Below are 14,890 nucleotides of genomic sequence, written 5' to 3'. Positions count from 1 at the left end.
ATATTTGTGATATGGATCTCACAATCTAACACTGGAAAGCTAGTAAAAAAAAATTAAGTCCCAAATAGCTTCTTTTATTAATCACATATGTGAAAGGCACTTTGTGTTGACAAAGTTATAACTTTAATTTAGTCCATTAATACTTGAAATCTGCTAATCTCATAAGTAATTCATCACAGTTTAAATTTTCATGCAGTTTATGACAGCTTTTTTGATAAATATCATACAACGCTGGAAAAAGCTAGGGTCATATTTTAAAATAGAACTTTCACATCTTAAAGAACTTCCCCCTTAAAATTGAGTTGAATTTTTTATTATTGCTTTGAATAATAATCTAAAATGGAGGAATCAATAATCTGTGAATATGGTGAGGTTAATCTAGATAGTTAGATAGAGTGAGGTTAATCTAGATAGTTCAGACCAACCTTATCATCTATTAACTTAGGTTCTTAAGGAAGAAAAAAACATTTCTAATTGTGGAAGATGTTCTGAAAATCCCAATGATTGGTTTGATTTGAACCTTTTAGTCTACATTTGACCCTTGAACAATGTGGGGGATTCAACTCTGTGAGCAGTTGAAAATCTGAGTATAACTTAGCGTTAGTCCATTGTATAGGTGGCCCCTCCATATCCATGGTACCACATCCGCAGATTCAACCAACCATGGATTGTGTAGTGCTGCAGTATTTACTATTGAAAAAAAATCCACATGTCAGTGGACCTACGCAGTTCAAACCTGTGTTGTTCAAGGGTCAACAGTATTTTATTTGCTAGGTTTAAAAAAGTCAGTTTAAAAAATATAAGGAGGAATTATTTAAACAGGCTTCTCAGCAACTTTATACATTTTCAGTTAAAGGTTTTGACGTTTCCATTGGTTTTGTACTACAAGCAATGCTTCCCATGGTAACTGCTTTTTTTTTTTAAGGCACTTACTGAAAAGTTTCTTTCCCATGGCATTGATAGGTTAATGAGAGTCCGCCTACATTTATGAAAGGGTGGTTGTAATGATCACATGAGGTAATATACATCAATGTGCTTTATAGCCATAGAAGGCTTAATAAGTTTGTAATTTGTTTTTGTTGGATATCAGTGAGAATGGTCTGTAAAGTCAATAGCTGCTGAATGGGAATTTAGTAGGTGTAATAGACGTGTGAAATGATCAGCTTCCAAGAAACGGGGTTCCAGTGCTTGCTCTGTGTCTGTCTCCCTCTGTCCCTGTGTCTCTTCTTAACTCCCTCCCCCTTTCCTCTCTCTCTCTCTCTCTCTCTCTCTCTCTCTCTCTCACACACACACACACACACACACACACACACAGAGGCACACACTTCAACTGATGGCATTTTATGTGTACTTCCTGTAAGTAGACCTAAATCCCACACAGACTGAATTCCTTGGTTAGAAAAATACATATACTGTCACTCAGATTGAGCCCTGGTAGATTTCTTAACCCATGAAGATAAAACGAAGCATGTGGGACCATATGACATGTGCCCTAGGAGGTGGAATCTGGAAAATCAAAGTAAAAATGAGTGAAGATCATGGTAAGAACTGATTAGCTCTGACATATCCTTTCTCGAGCCAAAAAAAAAAGAACAAATCGAGGAGGGGAGAGGTTTTTGGGTACAGCATTCAAAGTAGGAAAAGGGAAACCCAGAGTGACTGATGGGACATCTGAATATGAAACAAATTATTAAAAGATCTTGTACAGGTGTCTTAATTTTCTTTCTGAATACTTCTTGAGTATCATAAAAATGAGTGAGCATTTGAATGAATCATGGAATCCCATTGATAATCACCCAATTTCTCTTTGGCAAGTATATTTTATTTATTCATTCATTCATTCATTCATTCATTTATTTATTTTTGGTCACACTGCGAGGTTTGCAGGATCTTAGTTCTCCGACCAGGGATTGAACCTGCACCCTCGGCAGTGAAAGCTCCGAGTCCTAATCACTGGACTGCCAGGGAATTCCCTGGCAAATGTATTTTACCTCCTTTACAAAAATGAGAGACTTTTGGTACACTCAGTGTGGTAGTAAAGGCTTAGGTTACTTTGATCTTATTTTTCCTTTTCTTGTCCATCTGGAAGAGGATACACTAAGTAGCAAGTAGTTTAAAGAAAAGAGAGGAAGGGAAACAAGAAGCCTAAGTGAACCATACACTAGATCATTACTGCCTGTAATAAATTTGATATGAATTTCAAAACATGCAGGATTCAGTACATCTCTCAGGTTGGTGTGTACCTAAAAGATTTCTATCAAGATCACTTATTTAAAAACATTTAATAATTTTGGGGGGTTATAATTTACTTATCAAAAGCATTCAAAGCATAAACATATGGCTCAATAAATGTCCACAAAGCTTACCCATCACCTAAATAAGGAAATAGAGACCCTGATGAGAATACATACAGGTGGTGATGCCTTAATAAAGTCACAGGACCTCCTTCACCACGACAAGTGAAATATCAATCTTCTCTCCATTCAAATGACACTGTGATTCTTTTTAAGATCAAAGAATAATCAGATTTATTGAAGAAGCTGATCCAGATAAGCCCATAGCTGAAGAAATGCAAGAGTTAACTGTGAAACTCTCCCAGCCGGTGACTTTTATAGCTGATAATATTTTGTGTTCGTCTGCTTGCTCTTTATCTTTAATAGTTCTGAGTGTTTGGCATTTTGCCCTCAAAATGTTATGGAAATCATATCCAGATTTTGTGAAAGCAAATCTGTTAGGATCAGCATTTTTCTGAGAAAGTTTCGAAGAAATGACTCAGTCACAATTTAAAAAGTTAATGCATTTGCTGGCGGGTGAGGACTTTAAAAACATTAATTTGTACACCAGGTGCAGTGGGATCTCTTCTGTGAAATAAGAGGCATGGGTCAAAATCTCAACCTCTGTGACTTGGGGGATCTTCCCATGTGAACAAAACTGTACTGTCCAAGCTGTTAAGAGAATCGTAAAGTGAAAGGGGTAAGATGAAGAACTCAGCTTTTTCAGGAATTTTGGTTTCCTGTTAAACTCAGTGAAATGAGAAAATCATGACATTCATGGTGGACGAGTGGCACAGAGAGGCCTAAAGAAAACCATTAATTATAGCCTTTTCTTAATTCTTTGCCGTTATATGCCCCTGTTCTACAGCAATGCCTTTGTAATATCCTGTTTACTTTAATGCAGGAAAATATTTTATTTCATAAGCCACTGCCAGAATTACACATTTTCTATTTAGCGACACAACAATCAAAAGTGAACAACATAAGAATATATTTATATATATACACCTAAAACTAAAACATCGTAAATTAACTATACTTCAATTAAAAATATAAAGTGAGAAACATGATCAATTGACTTTTTGCATTTAACTTCTTTTCTTCTCTTGCTTGTTGATGAAAAAAACAAACAAACCCAATCATTGAACTGGGTAATCCTTAAGGAAATTTGTCAATGCCCAACATTATGTAATGTACCTTGTTCATGTATTTAGATAACTTCTAAAAAGTTTTGCAGCTGCATAAACACATACAATGTAATAAAACAAAACATGAACAGAAGTAGACGAATAAAGGTGGTCCACAGAAATGCATGCAGTGGAGTTTGTTTAATAAACTAATAAGGTTGGGCTAAATGCTCTGAGTTTCCTTTAAAAAAATTAAACAAGAAAATCCTCTTAGTTACTTTGGTCTTATATTTTCTTTTAACAGTTTTATAGCTTTAGGTCTTATATTTAACTATTAGATCCATTCTGAGTTAATGTTTGTATGTGGTGTTAGATAAGGGTCCAGCATGTTGATATCCAGGTTTCCCAGCACCGTTTATTGAAAATACTGTCCTTTCCCCATTGAATGATCTTGGCACCCTTGTCAAAAATCATTTGACCAGATATGTGAAGGTTTATTCCTGGGCTCTCTATTCTATTCCACTTTTTTATATGTCTGTCTTTATGCCAGTAATGCACTGCTTTGATGACTGTAGCTTTATAGTAACTTTTGAAATCAAGAAGTATGAGCCCTCCAGCTTTGTTCTTTTTCAAGATTGTTTTGGCTATTCAGGGTCCCTTGAAATTCCATATGAATTTTAAGATAGATGTGTCTATTTCTGCAAAAAAAGTCACTGAAATTTTGATAGGGTTTATATTGAATCTGTAGATTGCGTAGTGTAGTATTGACATCTTAATATTGAATCTTCCAATACATGAACATGGGATGTGCTTCTATTGATGTCTTCATTGATTTTTTAAAGCACTGTTTTGTAGTATTCATTGCACAAGTCTTTCACTTCCTTGGTTAAGTTCACTCCTAAGTATTTTATTATTTTTGATGCTCTAGTAAACTGAATTGTTTTTATGATTTCCTTTTCATATTTTTCATTGTTGGTGTTCAGACATGCAAGTGATTTTTGCGTGTTAACTTTGCATGCTGCCACTTTGCTGAACTAGTTCTAACAGGTTTTTTTGTGGCGTCTTTAGGGTTTTCCCCATATAAAATCACATCATCTGCATATGGAGATAATTTTATTTTTTCCTTTCCAATTTGGATGCCTTTAATTGCTTCCCCCTGGAAGTTTCAAGCCTTCAGAGTTCTAAAATAGTTAGAGTAGATTGATTCTGCTAGTGCAGTTGTTGTCTAGGTGGGGAGACAGATTCCAGGTGGTTCCTACTCTGCTATTTTCCAGAATCGTCCTCAATGTACAGCTTTTATATCTTCAATTGTGTAAAAATTGTGATTATCCTTATAGGTTGACTTATTCAGGCTCTATGTTTGGAAGATGTAGTTGCTTTAGTATCAGCAGCTGTGTCAGCTGTGGACTTTTTTCCAACAATGTATCTGAAATCAAAAATCTAATCAACGTATTGTTGGAAGGCATAGCTGCAGTATTCCAGATATTTCCTATCTGGAAATGCCTAGGCGGGCAAGGGATTGCATGGATGTTACAGTTTTAGTCTTTAATCTTGTAAAGGTTAAAAATCTGGTTAAATAAGTTCTAAGTATCGAGAAATGTAACAATAAAATATTAAAAATAATACTTAAATACAAAGACTAGAAGAACTATCAAAGAGCAGTATAAAATAAATTGACAAATGACTAATACAGGCCATAACTGCTAGAAGATTTCAAAGAAGGGAGACATCACTTTTATGTAGCTGATTGAGAAAGGCTTTATGAAGGTTGCAGAATTTTTAAACTCCCATTCCCAAATGACTGCTCAGATTTTTTTTTTTTTCATTTGTATAAATTCAACAGAAAAATCCATGAGGAATCCCAGACCTCACAAAATGATATTCAGGATACTGGGCTATGCACTCCAGTGACCTTTTAGATTTCTAATAGATGAAACCAGGATGCATTGATTTTGTGTGTGTGTGTGTGTGTGTGTGTGTGTGTGTGTGTACGCGTGCGCCTTGGAATTTGCAAATAACTGTTTTGAGGTTATAGACACAGCAGAGAAACCCATAATATTTAGCAGTCGCAGACATGAACAACTCCAAAACATACCCCTTGGGAAGTAGTGAAATGGAATTTTCCTCAATGAATAGCTGAGAAAATTGAAGAATAGAAAGAGAGATCAATTTTCCATATATGCTTATGAAGCCTCAAGAAATCAGTTTGAAATTTAGTTCTTGATTTAGTCTCTTGAACTTGAAATGGGCTGGGCCATTCAGTAGGCATGTTGTCCTTATAAAACCCATTTCAGTCATTGCCTAGTTGCCTTGCAGTATGATGTATTTCATTTTTTTGTTATAATGAGAGTAGCACATTTCGGTCCTCTTTGCTTAGTAAAGTGAGCAGCTATTTCATAGGTTAATTCGCATGCTGTTAACATCTCATAAATTAATGTATATTTAGGGTGAGATCACCTCGCTTGATTAGTTCTCACCTTTTTTCCAAACCACGCTTTAATGCCTTTATCAGACAGGTGTATGAAAATTCACCTTCTTACATTCTTAAAGTTTCTGCTACTATAAACTGGTAGCCGACTGAAGCCACCATGGATTTAAAACAATTTAATCAGATGTTTAAATAGTTTTTGAGAAGTTTTCGTTTCATGTGGAGCCATATGTGACTCGTTTGACTATACATTCTCATTTTTTGAGAGATTTCCAGAATAAAGTGAAGAAAGTTAGAAAGCCAGTGAACTGGCCCTATGAATTCAGTGGGCTCCAAGCTGTTCTGGTGGGAAAAAAATGGCCAGGAATGGATGATTCATTTTGAATAAAAGTCTGAGCACAAGCATTGGTCTTTCTTTTAATGTTCTCAGAAGTACCAGAAAGATCTAAAAATAGAGAGTGAACAGATATAAGCATGAATCTCAAATTTCCTTTCCTTCAAGTTAGATAAACCTCATTTATCCTTCAGTATCTGTACAAAGATATCCCATGTCATGACACTTTCAAGTAAGACTCCATCCCATGTTTGATTGAGGCCCAGCACAGTGGGCTTTTGCTACCCTTACTCCATGTACTTGTCTCTTTCTAACCTCATTTCCCACCTCTGCCCTTTGCACTTCACTCCTGCCACACCACCCTCCTTGCTGTTCCTCAAATTTGCTAACATCACTGTCACCTCAGGGCCTTTGCATGTGCTTTCCTCTTTTCTTGGCCAGGTCTTCCCTTTGACATCTTTAGTTCTCTACTCAAATATCAAAGTCACCAAGAGGTATTTCCTGACCATTCTATATAAAGAGCAACCAATCCCCATTTCCAGCAGTACCTCTGCCCCCGGCACTCACAGCATAACCTGACAAATTCAGTATTTATTGATTTACTCTCTGTCTTCTCCCACTAGAATGTCAGCTTCGTGAGAGAATAGCCTTTGTGTCCTGTATTCACTGCTATATCTCCAATGCTAAGAATGGTTGCCAGATACATAGTAAGTGTGCAATAATATTTGTTGCGAATACATGATTGTACATATCCATACTTTCTGAATTATATTAGCATTACTGCCAGCATCACACAGTTTTACAAGCGATTTGAAGTAGACTTGGGCATTCATGAAGGTACCGTTCATCATTTCTCCTCTTTCTGTTTCACTTCTCAAAGTCACCTAGCTGGTGTGTTACTCCATCTCTGGAGGGCTTTAGGGAGAGCCTGATGTTTTAGGCTCCATGAGGCTCTCCAGATGAATGAATGCCTTTGTCTTGAACATCAAGGATCTACGCTGTAGTGACGTGTTCAACCATTACTATTCTTGTTATTTTAATTCATAATTGTAAGTTCTGTGAGGGCAGGGACCATGGTATATACACTGTGTGTGTGTGTGTTCTCCTACAGTGTCTTTAGCAGAGGTTGGGACCATAATAGAAGTATTAGAGTAACTGAATTATTATAGAAAAACAGCATGTTTTTAATTTGGCAAAGTAAGTAAATATTTGGAGAGTTGTGAATGCCTGCAGTTTCTGCAAACTTCTAGTTGAATTTTTCAAAGTCACATTTTAACACAGTATTTCACACAGAATAATGCAGAGGAAAACACCCGACTAATACAGGGCTTTGTGATAAAATGAGTTTGAAATTCTGTTAACACACTCTTGTTTATTCTGCTGACCTTTTTGTGACAATGCAATAACAGGAAAATGGGAGATTATCTCAATTTAAATCGCCTCTGGCTTCCTAATATTCACTTCGACAAACCAAAGTCATACATTTATTTCATGTTTAAATGTGGAAATTACGGTAACCATGTCATACTTGAGCGAACTCATAGTCAAAGACATTTTTAGTTTCTTCCTGATTTAATAAAAAAAGTCATTTTCATAGGATGTGTTTTGGATTTACTAAGTTGCCCATTTCACTGTTGATGCTATTTTCTTTTTAAATGGAAACGTATACTTTAACTGAAATCAGTGACTTTACCAGATAGGAGTACCTTACACTTTGAGACCTTTTCTTCTACATCTTTGTACGTGCAGCTCAAATTGTGTTAAAAACTGTTCACTCAATTGTTAAGCATTTCTATACATCTGTGGAAAGTGGCATCTTTTTATTCACATTTCCTAAAGAGGGAATGAAGATGTAATTGGGGATATATGTATATGTATAGCTGATTCACTTTGTTATAAAGCAGAAACTAACACACCATTGTAAAGCAATTATACTCCAATAAAGATGTTAAAAAAAAAAGATGAAAATAAAAATTAAAAAAAAAAAAAAGATGCAGTTGGGTCATGTGGGTGCCCAAGACCCAAGATACGCTGATCAGGTAATCTTGGGGGTGCTGGGTTTTGAGGTGCACCTGAAAAGCTTAGCCACTCCAATGGAGCCCTGTAACTCCTCCAGCAGATCTTACTTTTGCATTAAAGGAGGGAATTCTCACTATTCCCCTCCTTAATTTGAAAACATTTCTAGAGAGGGTAGCCAAGTAAGCCATAACAGTTTATCAAGAATTGTTTGAAACAAGTTGAGAGTCTGAGAACATTAAGAAGCCAAGAGGTGAAATGCAGCGTTATACTAGATCAAGGTCCCTTCCTAGGGGCTTGTTTTGAGTGTCCTTGACAAGTTGTATGGTTTGTATTTTCCAGTAATAGTTCAATTTACCCACACCAGAAAGACTGGTATAGTTCATTGTTCCTTTAACATCTAATTGTAGGAAAATGAAAGGGTTTTGTGGTCAAATGAATTTGAAAATGATGGAGTAAATAAAACTAAATAAGTTTGTTTCCTATAGGTCTTTGGAAAATTGTGAGATTACCAAAAAGGCATGACACTGGGGAAACCCAAATTGTATTTACTACAAGTTAAAGTGATACGTATGCTATTCTCATGTGTAAGAGTCTATCCCACGCAATTACTCTTGCAATGAAATAACTTGATATAGAGGACAAAGTGTAGGACCATCCATAAAGGACTGGAACGTGGTGGGTGCTTCTGGAATTTTGGTTTTCTTCCTCCTTTACTTTTTCTCCTTCTGCTTTTTGGAAAATCAAGAACTCCAGACCAGTACTAAATAGAAATTAGTATTTTGTAATTTTGATTTTTTACCCATTGGCCTGCAGACATTTTTACCCATTGGCCTGCAGACCTAAGGTGTTTTTTTTTTTTTTTTTTTTTTTTTTTTTTTTTGCTGTATGCAGGCCTCTCACTGTTGTGGCCTCTCCCGTTGCGGAGCACAGGCTCCGGACACGCAGGCTCAGCGGCCATGGCTCACGGGCCCAGCTGCTCTGCGGCATGTGGGATCTTCCCGGACCGGGGCACGAACCCGTGTCCCCTGCATCGGCAGGCGGACTCTCAGCCACTGCGCCACCTGGGAAGCCCCTAAGGTGTTTTTATATGAACTTATTTGTGTGAAAATTAATATTTAAATGGTATAGTAATAGTTCTATATAAGAGTACGTGGTGGATTTGAAGTGTTTTTAGGTGGTTTTTAGACCAACTTATTGTTGGTCTTTTGTTAATTACTTGGATCATATGCAAATTTGAAATAGAATATTAAATACATGATATTGAAATTTATTGAATGTATGTTATAGGGTAGATATAATTTTCCTGTTTAAAATCAGACTCTTTTTAGATTGCACAAGCATTAAGTTTTTCATAGGTTTTGTCTGGTCAGCTGAAATGAAAACTGGATTCCCAAGACAAACTTATGTCATTTCTTAGAACTCAGTTTTAAAAGAAAATTGAGGTCAATGATTATAAGAAGTGACATTCATGCACATTTGATGAAAACTAAGAAATTCTCCAAAATAAGTAGCAATTTTACAGTTATTGAAAAGATTATATGACAAAAATAAAAATTATATATATAAACATTTCTGAAGTAGCCATTTTTATTTTAGTGTGATTTTTTTAGGGTATCTCTGGGTCAATATGGCATTTTCTGGTGGTTCGATCCAAATGAACATCCAGGTAAATAAATTTGGAAAAATGATGACAACCCAGAGGTGCTCTGGCCTTATTAGGTGCCACTCTCCTACATTTTTAATTCACTTATTGAAGTGTAATTTCCAACTTTATTTTAAAATTGTTCCAGCCATTGTAATGGAACAAAAAGCCCTTTACACGCTCTTAAGAACAGCATTGCAAGAAGATTGGCACAGATTCCGAATAACTAGATGTGTATGCTCCTTTGATAAAGAGAGCAGTTTTCAGAAACAGTTCTCAGTTCATTGTGCAAAATTGTTGACATTTGATTACAAAATTGTTGTAATCCTTTCAGTGTTGTAGCCCTTTGAATTTTGTGTAAAGGCTTTGCTTCACATCAAAGTAGGTGAGAATACTGGGAGCGACCAAAAATAAAATCTCTGAAAGCACTCCTGATATTGTAAGGATTTGTGATGGTATCACAACATCTGTGGATCAGTGAACATGAATTTGTTAAAAATAAAAAGAATAAAAAAGCATAGTTAGGCCATTTTGTGAAGAAGCGAAGGCTGAGCGGTTGCGGCCGCGTTGCGGACCTCGAGCAGCAGTCGGCTTCTCGGCGTAGAACTCGGGAGTAGGAGATTCAGAATCGAATCTCTTCTCCCTTCCCCCTCCTGGTTACAAATCACTTGAAATATATAAGTTAGTGGAACTTGCTTGAGTTTTTCAGCTTTGTGAAGCACCTTACCATCAAAGACAATGGCCAGCAATGTTACCAACAAGACGGATCCTCGCTCCATGAACTCCCGTGTATTCATTGGGAATCTCAATACTCTTGTGGTCAAGAAATCTGATGTGGAGGCAATCTTCTCGAAATATGGCAAAATCGTGGGTTGCTCTGTTCATAAGGGTTTTGCCTTCGTTCAGTATGTTAATGAGAGAAATGCCCGGGCTGCTGTGGCAGGAGAGGATGGCAGAATGATTGCTGGCCAGGTTTTAGATATTAATCTGGCCGCAGAGCCAAAAGTGAACCGAGGAAAAGCAGGTGTGAAACGATCTGCAGCGGAGATGTACGGCTCCTCTTTTGACTTGGACTATGACTTTCAACGGGATTATTATGACAGGATGTACAGTTACCCAGCACGTGTTCCTCCTCCTCCTCCTATTGCTCGGGCTGTAGTGCCCTCAAAACGCCAGCGTGTATCAGGAAACACTTCACGAAGGGGCAAAAGTGGCTTCAATTCTAAGAGTGGACAGCGGCAATCTTCTAAGTCTGGAAAGTTGAAAGGAGATGACCTTCAGGCCATTAAGAAGGAGTTGACTCAGATAAAACAAAAAGTGGATTCTCTACTGGAAAACCTGGAAAAAATCGAAAAGGAACAGAGCAAACAAGGAGTAGAGATGAAGAATGATAAGTCAGAAGAGGAGCAGAGCAGCAGCTCCCTGAAGAAAGATGAGACTAATGTGAAGATGGAGTCTGAGGGGGGTGCAGAGGACTCTGCTGAGGAGGGGGACCTACTGGATGATGATAATGAAGATCGGGGGGATGACCAGCTGGAGTTGATCAAGGATGATGAAAAAGAGGCTGAGGAAGGAGAGGATGACAGAGACAGCGCCAATGGCGAGGATGACTCTTAAGCACATAGTGGGGTTTAGAAATCTTGTCCCATTATTTCTTTACCTAGGCGCTTGTCTAAGGTCAAAATTTTCACCAGATCCTCTCCCCTAGTATCTTCAGCACATGCTCACTGTTGTCCCCATCCTTGTCCTTCCCATGTTCATTAATTCACATTGCCCTGCGCCTAGTCCCGTTTTCACTTCCTTTGATGCTCCTAGTAGTTATGTTAAGTCTTACCCTGTAATTTTTGCTTTTAATTTTGATACCTCTTTATGACTTAACAATAAAAAGTATGGTATGGTTTTTATCAACTGTCTCCAAAATAATCTCTTGTTATGCAGGGAGTACAGTTCTTTCCATTCATACATAAGTTCAGTAGTTGCTTCCCTAACTACAAAGGCAGTCTCATTAGTTGAGTAGCACCTGAGAACAGCTTTGAATTAGAGGTATGCGTGTTATACCCCACATAAGAGTGCTGTGTGGGGCTGTTCAACACAAATGTAACAATGTATTTTTGTGAATGAGAGTTGGCATGTCAAATGGATCCTCTAGAAAAATAATTAGTGTAATAGTCTTAAGATTTGTTTTCTAAAGTTGATACTGTGGGTTATTTTTGTGAATAGCCTGATGTTTGGGACCTTTTTTTCTCAAAATAAACAAGTCCTTATTAAACCAGGAATTTGGAGAAAAAATAAACACCCTGGTTTTTTATTTTTGTATTTTATAATTGTTTACTTCAAATTCTTTGTTTCACAGCGGCCTCCACAAAACCCCTAGAATATACTAGATACATTTTTCTTTGAGTCATAATTATTATGCATACCAACATACACTACTCAAATTATGTTTCATTGGGGTGGGTGTTGAATTAAGGAGACAAGTAACTTTGATGTGAAGTGGAGATTTCTTTTGCGAAAATGGCTTTTAGATCCTAATGAAAAACTTCGGGAACTGCATTAAGCCTTTTCTTCAATGCTTTGTGGTCCATTTGGCACCTTTTTTGAGTTTTTTTTTTTTTGTCGTGTGCTGAACTGTTTCAACCTTAAATAGAAAGAGGCTCAAACATGTCAAGATTCTAGGAAAAGTGAAACAACTGGAGAATAAAACCTGTATTTTATTCCAAAAAAGAAAAACAACAAAAAAAAGCATAGTTACTCAGAGAGTTCCAGAGAGACTGCTTAAAGCATGATAAAACAAAATCCACCAGTGGGACACACTAGATTTGGACTACACACTACAGTGTGTGGGATTTATTAAATTTGCTGTTGGGTTTGGCTCTTTAAGGGCATGTTAGCATGAGGCAGATGAAGCCCTAAGGATTCTGATATCATCAGTTGTCCTGCACGTAATTGTTAGAGTTTAAGCCTGCAGGGTCTCAGAGAGCTGAGGAAGGTCCAAAAGTACCATATTTAAATCAAGAATCTAGGAAGAAGCTTTTCATACGATATTCATAGGATCATGATGCTGCAATTTCTAGTTCTCTATATAGATGAATCAATAGATTCAGGTTAATTCTACCTTTTCAGAAACTTCCCCCTCTCAGCCTTCTTCTTGGAAGAAACTGCTCTTCCAACCATGCAAAGAGCTTTATTTTGAGAACCTATAAACCAGCAACCTAAGGATCCCAACCTTGTCCTCGATTGACAGAGGGACTGCGAACCTTCCATCTGGCAGCTGGGCAGCCACTGAGGTGTTTTCCTTTCTTTCTTTTTATCTTCCAATATTTCCTGTCATTCTCTTGTATTTTTACCTATTTTTAAAATTGAAGTAGAGTTAATTTACAGTGTTGTGTTAGTTCCAGGTGTGCAGCAAAGTGATTCAGATATACACACACATACACACATATGTTCATTTTCAGATTCTTTGCCTTGATAGGTTACTACAAGATATTGAACAGAGTTCCCTGTGCTATACAGTAGGTCCTTGTTGGTTATCTATCTTATATATAGTAGTGTGTATATGTTCATCCCAAACGCCTAGTTTATCACCCACCCCTTCCCTTTGGTAACCATAAGTGTATTTTCTATGCCTGTGAATCTATTTTCTGTTTTGTAAATAAGTTCGCTTCTATCATATTTTTAGATTCCACATATAAGTGATATCATATGATATTTGTCTTTGTCTGGCTTACTTCGCTTAGTATGATAATCTCTAGGTCCTATGATAATCTCTATGATAATCTCTAGGTCCTATCACTGTAAATGACATTATTTCATTATTATTTCTATGGCTGAGTAGCATTCCATTGTATATATGTACCACATCTTTATCCATTCATCTGCTGATGGACATCTAGGTTGCTCCCATGTCTTGGCTATTGTAAATAGTGCTGCAGTGAAGATTGAGGTGCATGTATTATAGTTTTCTCCAGATATATGCCCAGGAGTGGGATTGCTAGATCATATGGTAACGACATTTTTGGGTTTTTTAGAAACCTCCATACTGTTCTCTATAGTGGCTGCACCAATTTACATTCCCACCAACAGTGCAAGAGGGTTCCCTTTTCTCCACACCCTCTCCAGCATTTATTGTTTGTAGACTTTTTAATGATGGCCATTCTGACTGGTGTGAGGTGATACCTCACTGAAGTGTTTTTAATTCAACTAGCCTCTGTCTTCTGCATGGCAGCCTGTCTTATGTGACTCACAGAGGGGTTCAGGCCAACCCCCTCACTCTACACTGTTTGCATATCTTACTTCATAAAATCTCAAACGCCCAGTGCAACCCTGTCCAACTTATAAGTCTGGCATAGAGGACGTCGTATGACTTCTTATGCTTCCTGTTCCCAGGATGTATCTTTTCCTCCCATAGCATACCTGCCCGTACTAACGTTCACATACTGTGCTAACGATTCGGCTTGCTGTTTCTCCAGCATCCTCCGATACTTAATATGAATACTTCTGCCACAAGCTGAGTCCTTTTCATTCTTCAGCAGCATTTTTCTTTCTTGGTCTACACCATGGGTTCTCCATCTCAGCCTTAGGGACATTTGGGGATGAATGGATCTGCTGTGGAGGCCTGTCTCATGCATTGTCGGCTGCCTAGTCACTCAATGTCTTTGTCGCCCTCCCCCAGTGTGACAAAAGTGTCTCCACACATTGCCAGTTGTCCCCTCAGGAGCAGAGTGCCGCTGCTGAGAACCACCAGTCTACACACATCCTCTGGAACTCCACAGACATCTCGGCGTACTGCTTTGCCGAGCTGTTCCTTTGATCAGCGTCCATATCTCTCCTACTGGTCATGCCAGCTCCCTGGGAACTATTTTCCTCCCCTGAGTCAGGAAAATGTTCAAGGCACCAGCTGTGAGGTCATCCTTTGCCCCTAGTAACTGCAGAATCTGGGGGAAGTTTTCCCTGGGGCTCACTGTCTTTCACCTGCAGCAGCCTTGAGCCTCGTAGGTGGTGGTGTCTTGAGCAATTGTCAGATTTCATGTCCTTACATGTATGGGTTTCTCTGAGCTCACGGGGTGA

At 37.8% G+C, this 14,890-nt stretch overlaps 1 pseudogene across 1 annotated transcript; it reads left to right on the top strand.

Moving 5' to 3' along the window:
- Window positions 1-10,522: 10,522 nt before the first annotated feature.
- On the top strand, window positions 10,523-12,100 carry LOC103074430 (heterogeneous nuclear ribonucleoprotein C pseudogene; annotated as a pseudogene). The gene has a single exon (XR_014368659.1). The product of XR_014368659.1 is annotated as a heterogeneous nuclear ribonucleoprotein C pseudogene (transcript).
- The last annotated feature ends 2,790 nt before the right edge of the window (window positions 12,101-14,890 follow it).

The sequence above is a fragment of the Lipotes vexillifer genome, unplaced genomic scaffold (assembly GCF_000442215.2).
Source record: "Lipotes vexillifer unplaced genomic scaffold, Lipotes_vexillifer_v1.1 scaffold655, whole genome shotgun sequence".
Taxonomy (NCBI): Eukaryota; Metazoa; Chordata; class Mammalia; order Artiodactyla; family Lipotidae; genus Lipotes; species Lipotes vexillifer.
The sequence above is the reverse complement of the archived record's forward strand: the minus strand, read 5'-3'. Positions and strand labels throughout refer to the sequence as shown.